The sequence below is a fragment of the Oncorhynchus mykiss genome, unplaced genomic scaffold, assembly GCF_013265735.2.
Source record: "Oncorhynchus mykiss isolate Arlee unplaced genomic scaffold, USDA_OmykA_1.1 un_scaffold_161, whole genome shotgun sequence".
In the NCBI taxonomy this organism is placed as follows: Eukaryota; Metazoa; Chordata; class Actinopteri; order Salmoniformes; family Salmonidae; genus Oncorhynchus; species Oncorhynchus mykiss.
In genome coordinates this window covers 452,501-460,000 of record NW_023493667.1, presented here as the reverse complement: position 1 = coordinate 460,000, position 7,500 = coordinate 452,501, and the positions used below count along the sequence as shown (strand labels likewise).

The following is a 7,500-nucleotide window of genomic DNA, read 5'->3' as shown; positions in this document are numbered from 1 at the left end:
GGAACACAACATATAGACTCTACCACCATATATATTACATATAGACTCTACCAACCATATATATTACATATAGACTCTACCAACCATATATATTACATATAGACTCTACCAACCATATATATTACATATAGACTCTACCAACCATATATATTACATATAGACTCTACCACCCATATATATTACATGTAGACTCTACCACCATATATATTACATATAGACTCTACCACCCATATATATTACATATAGACTCTACCAACCTCACCAGCTACACTCAGACCCAGAGAGTCACACAGACCCTGGAGTAACACAACATATAGACTCTACCAACCTCACCAGCTACACTCAGACCCAGAGAGTCACACGGACCCTGGAGTAACACAACATATAGACTCTACCACCATATATATTACATATAATAACATACTCTACCACGATATATTTTACATATAGACTCTACCACCATATATATTACATATAGACTCTACCAACCATATATATTACATATAGACTCTACCAACCATATATATTACATATAGACTCTAACAACCATATATATTACATATAGACTCTACCAACCATATATATTACATATAGACTCTAACAACCATATATATTACATATAGACTCTACCAACCATATATATTACATATAGACTCTACCAACCATATATATTACATATAGACTCTACCAACCATATATATTACATATAGACTCTACCAACCATATATATTACATATAGACTCTACCAACCATATATATTACATATAGACTCTACCAACCATATATATTACATATAGACTCTACCAACCATATATATTACATATAGACTCTACCAACCATATATATTACATATAGACTCTACCAACCATATATATTACATATAACAACATATATATTACATATAACAACATATATATTACATATAACAACATATACATTCCATATAACAACATAGACTCTACCACCATATATATTACATATAACAACATATATATTACATATAACAACATATATATTCCATATAACAACATACTCTACCACCATATATATTACATATAACAACATACTCTACCACCATATATATTACATATAGACTCTAACAACCATATATATTACATATAGACTCTACCAACCCCACCAGCTACACTCAGACCCAGAGAGTCACATGGACCCTGGAGGAACACAACATATAGACTCTACCAACCCCACCAGCTACACTCAGACCCAGAGAGTCACACGGACCCTGGAGGAACACAACATATAGACTCTACCACCATATATATTACATATAGACTCTACCAACCATATATATTACATATAGACTCTACCACCATATATATTACATATAGACTCTACCAACCATATATATTACATATAGACTCTACCAACCCCACCAGCTACACTCAGACCCAGAGAGTCACACGGACCCTGGAGGAACACAACATATAGACTCTACCAACCTCACCAGCTACACTCAGACCCAGAGAGTCACACGGACCCTGGAGTAACACAACATATAGACTCTACCACCATATATATTACATATAATAACATACTCTACCACGATATATTTTACATATAGACTCTACCACCATATATATTACATATAGACTCTACCAACCATATATATTACATATAGACTCTACCAACCATATATATTACATATAGACTCTAACAACCATATATATTACATATAGACTCTACCAACCATATATATTACATATAGACTCTAACAACCATATATATTACATATAGACTCTACCAACCATATATATTACATATAACAACATATATATTACATATAACAACATATATATTACATATAACAACATAGACTCTACCACCATATATATTACATATAACAACATACTCTACCACCATATATATTACATATAACAACATATATATTACATATAACAACATATATATTACATATAACAACATATATATTACATATAACAACATATACATTCCATATAACAACATAGACTCTACCACCATATATATTACATATAACAACATAGACTCTACCACCATATATATTATATATAACAACATATATATTACATATAACAACATATATATTACATATAACAACATAGACTCTACCACCATATATATTACATATAACAACATAGACTCTACCACCATATATATTACATATAACAACATATATATTACATATAACAACATATATATTACATATAACAACATATATATTACATATAGACTCTAACAACCATATATATTACATGTAGACTCTACCACCATATATATTACATATAGACTCTACCAACCATATATATTACATATAACAACATACTCTACCACCATATATATTAAAAAAAACAACATATGTATTACATATAACAACATATATATTACATATAACAACATATATATTACATATAACAACATAGACTCTACCACCATATATATTACATATAACAACATATATATTACATATAACAACATATATATTACATATAACAACATAGACTCTACCACCATATATATTACATATAACAACATAGACTCTACCACCATATATATTACATATAACAACATATATATTACATATAACAACATATATATTACATATAACAACATATATATTACATATAGACTCTAACAACCATATATATTACATGTAGACTCTACCACCATATATATTACATATAGACTCTACCAACCATATATATTACATATAGACTCTAACAACCATATATATTACATATAGACTCTACCAACCATATATATTACATATAGACTCTAACAACCATATATATTACATATAGACTCTACCAACCATATATATTACATATAACAACATATATATTACATATAACAACATATATATTACATATAACAACATATACATTCCATATAACAACATAGACTCTACCACCATATATATTACATATAACAACATATATATTACATATAACAACATATATATTCCATATAACAACATACTCTACCACCATATATATTACATATAACAACATACTCTACCACCATATATATTACATATAGACTCTAACAACCATATATATTACATATAGACTCTACCAACCCCACCAGCTACACTCAGACCCAGAGAGTCACATGGACCCTGGAGGAACACAACATATAGACTCTACCAACCCCACCAGCTACACTCAGACCCAGAGAGTCACACGGACCCTGGAGGAACACAACATATAGACTCTACCACCATATATATTACATATAGACTCTACCAACCATATATATTACATATAGACTCTACCACCATATATATTACATATAGACTCTACCAACCATATATATTACATATAGACTCTACCAACCCCACCAGCTACACTCAGACCCAGAGAGTCACACGGACCCTGGAGGAACACAACATATAGACTCTACCAACCTCACCAGCTACACTCAGACCCAGAGAGTCACACGGACCCTGGAGTAACACAACATATAGACTCTACCACCATATATATTACATATAATAACATACTCTACCACGATATATTTTACATATAGACTCTACCACCATATATATTACATATAGACTCTACCAACCATATATATTACATATAGACTCTACCAACCATATATATTACATATAGACTCTAACAACCATATATATTACATATAGACTCTACCAACCATATATATTACATATAGACTCTAACAACCATATATATTACATATAGACTCTACCAACCATATATATTACATATAACAACATATATATTACATATAACAACATATATATTACATATAACAACATAGACTCTACCACCATATATATTACATATAACAACATACTCTACCACCATATATATTACATATAACAACATATATATTACATATAACAACATATATATTACATATAACAACATATATATTACATATAACAACATATACATTCCATATAACAACATAGACTCTACCACCATATATATTACATATAACAACATAGACTCTACCACCATATATATTATATATAACAACATATATATTACATATAACAACATATATATTACATATAGACTCTACCAACCATATATATTACATGTAGACTCTACCACCATATATATTACATATAGACTCTACCAACCATATATATTACATATAACAACATACTCTACCACCATATATATTAAAAAAAACAACATATGTATTACATATAACAACATATATATTACATATAACAACATATATATTACATATAACAACATAGACTCTACCACCATATATATTACATATAACAACATATATATTACATATAACAACATATATATTACATATAACAACATAGACTCTACCACCATATATATTACATATAACAACATAGACTCTACCACCATATATATTACATATAACAACATATATATTACATATAACAACATATATATTACATATAACAACATATATATTACATATAACAACATACTCTACCACCATATATATTACATATAGACTCTACCAACCATATATATTACATATAGACTCTAACAACCATATATATTACATATAGACTCTACCAACCATATATATTACATATAGACTCTACCAACCATATATATTACATATAGACTCTAACAACCATATATATTACATATAGACTCTAACAACCATATATATTACATATAGACTCTACCAACCCCACCAGCTACACTCAGACCCAGAGAGTCACATGGACCCTGGAGGAACACAACATATAGACTCTACCACCATATATATTACATATAGACTCTACCACCATATATATTACATATAGACTCTACCAACCATATATATTACATATAATAACATACTCTACCACCATATATATTACATATAGACTCTACCAACCATATATATTACATATAGACTCTACCAGCCATATATATTACATATAGACTCTAACAACCATATATATTACATATAGACTCTACCAACCATATATATTACATATAGACTCTACCAACCATATATATTACATATAGACTCTAACAACCATATATATTACATATAGACTCTAACAACCATATATATTACATATAGACTCTACCAACCCCACCAGCTACACTCAGACCCAGAGAGTCACATGGACCCTGGAGGAACACAACATATAGACTCTACCACCATATATATTACATATAGACTCTACCACCATATATATTACATATAGACTCTACCAACCATATATATTACATATAATAACATACTCTACCACCATATATATTACATATAGACTCTACCAACCATATATATTACATATAGACTCTAACAACCATATATATTACATATAGACTCTACCAACCATATATATTACATATAGACTCTACCAACCATATATATTACATATAGACTCTAACAACCATATATATTACATATAGACTCTAACAACCATATATATTACATATAGACTCTACCAACCATATGTATTACATATAACAACATATATATTACATATAACAACATATATATTACATATAACAACATAGACTCTACCACCATATATATTACATATAACAACATATATATTACATATAACAACATATATATTACATATAACAACATAGACTCTACCACCATATATATTACATATAACAACATAGACTCTACCACCATATATATTACATATAACAACATATATATTACATATAACAACATATATATTACATATAACAACATATATATTACATATAGACTCTAACAACCATATATATTACATGTAGACTCTACCACCATATATATTACATATAGACTCTACCAACCATATATATTACATATAGACTCTACCAACCATATATATTACATATAGACTCTACCAACCATATATATTACATATAGACTCTAACAACCATATATATTACATATAGACTCTAACAACCATATATATTACATATAGACTCTACCAACCCCACCAGCTACACTCAGACCCAGAGAGTCACATGGACCCTGGAGGAACACAACATATAGACTCTACCACCATATATATTACATATAGACTCTACCACCATATATATTACATATAGACTCTACCAACCATATATATTACATATAATAACATACTCTACCACCATATATATTACATATAGACTCTACCAACCATATATATTACATATAGACTCTAACAACCATATATATTACATATAGACTCTACCAACCATATATATTACATATAGACTCTACCAACCATATATATTACATATAGACTCTACCAACCATATATATTACATATTGACTCTAACAACCATATATATTACATATAGACTCTAACAACCATATATATTACATATAGACTCTACCAACCCCACCAGCTACACTCAGACCCAGAGAGTCACATGGACCCTGGAGGAACACAACATATAGACTCTACCACCATATATATTACATATAGACTCTGCCAACCATATATATTACATATAGACTCTACCAACCATATATATTACATATAGACTCTACCAACCATATATATTACATATAGACTCTACCAACCATATATATTACATATAACAACATATATATTACATATAACAACATATATATTACATATAACAACATACTCTACCAACCATATATATTACATATAGACTCTAACAACCATATATATTACATATAGACTCTACCAACCCCACCAGCTACACTCAGACCCAGAGAGTCACACGGACCCTGGAGGAACACAACATATAGACTCTACCACCATATATATTACATATAGACTCTACCAACCATATATATTACATATAGACTCTACCACCCATATATATTACATATAGACTCTACCAACCTCACCAGCTACACTCAGACCCAGAGAGTCACACAGACCCTGGAGTAACACAACATATAGACTCTACCACCATATATATTACATATAGACTCTACCAACCATATATATTACATATAGACTCTACCAACCATATATATTACATATAGACTCTACCAACCATATATATTACATATAACAACATATATATTACATATAACAACATATATATTACATATAACAACATATATATTCCATATAACAACATATATATTACATATAACAACATATATATTACATATAACAACATATATATTACATATAACAACATACTCTACCACCATATACAGTGCCTTGCGAAAGTATTCGGCCCCCTTGAACTTTGCGACCTTTTGCCACATTTCAGGCTTCAAACATAAAGATATAAAACTGTATTTTTTTGTGAAGAATCAACAACAAGTGGGACACAATCATGAAGTGGAACAACATTTATTGGATATTTCAAAGTTTTTTAACAAATCAAAAACTGAAAAATTGGACGTGCAAAATTATTCAGCCCCCTTAAGTTAATACTTTGTAGCGCCACCTTTTGCTGCGATTACAGCTGTAAGTCGCTTGGGGTATGTCTCTATCAGTTTTGTACATCGAGAGACTGACATTTTTTCCCATTCCTCCTTGCAAAACAGCTCGAAATATCCAATAAATGTTGTTCCACTTCATGATTGTGTCCCACTTGTTGTTGATTCTTCACAAAAAAA

The 7,500-nt window shown here is 29.4% G+C and overlaps 1 protein-coding gene across 1 annotated transcript in view; it reads right to left on the bottom strand.

The window, feature by feature from the left end:
- The window catches only part of LOC110517093 (multiple PDZ domain protein-like), a 159,415-nt gene that overhangs the window by 14,044 nt on the left and 137,871 nt on the right, over nucleotides 1-7,500 (bottom strand). The window lies entirely within an intron of this gene.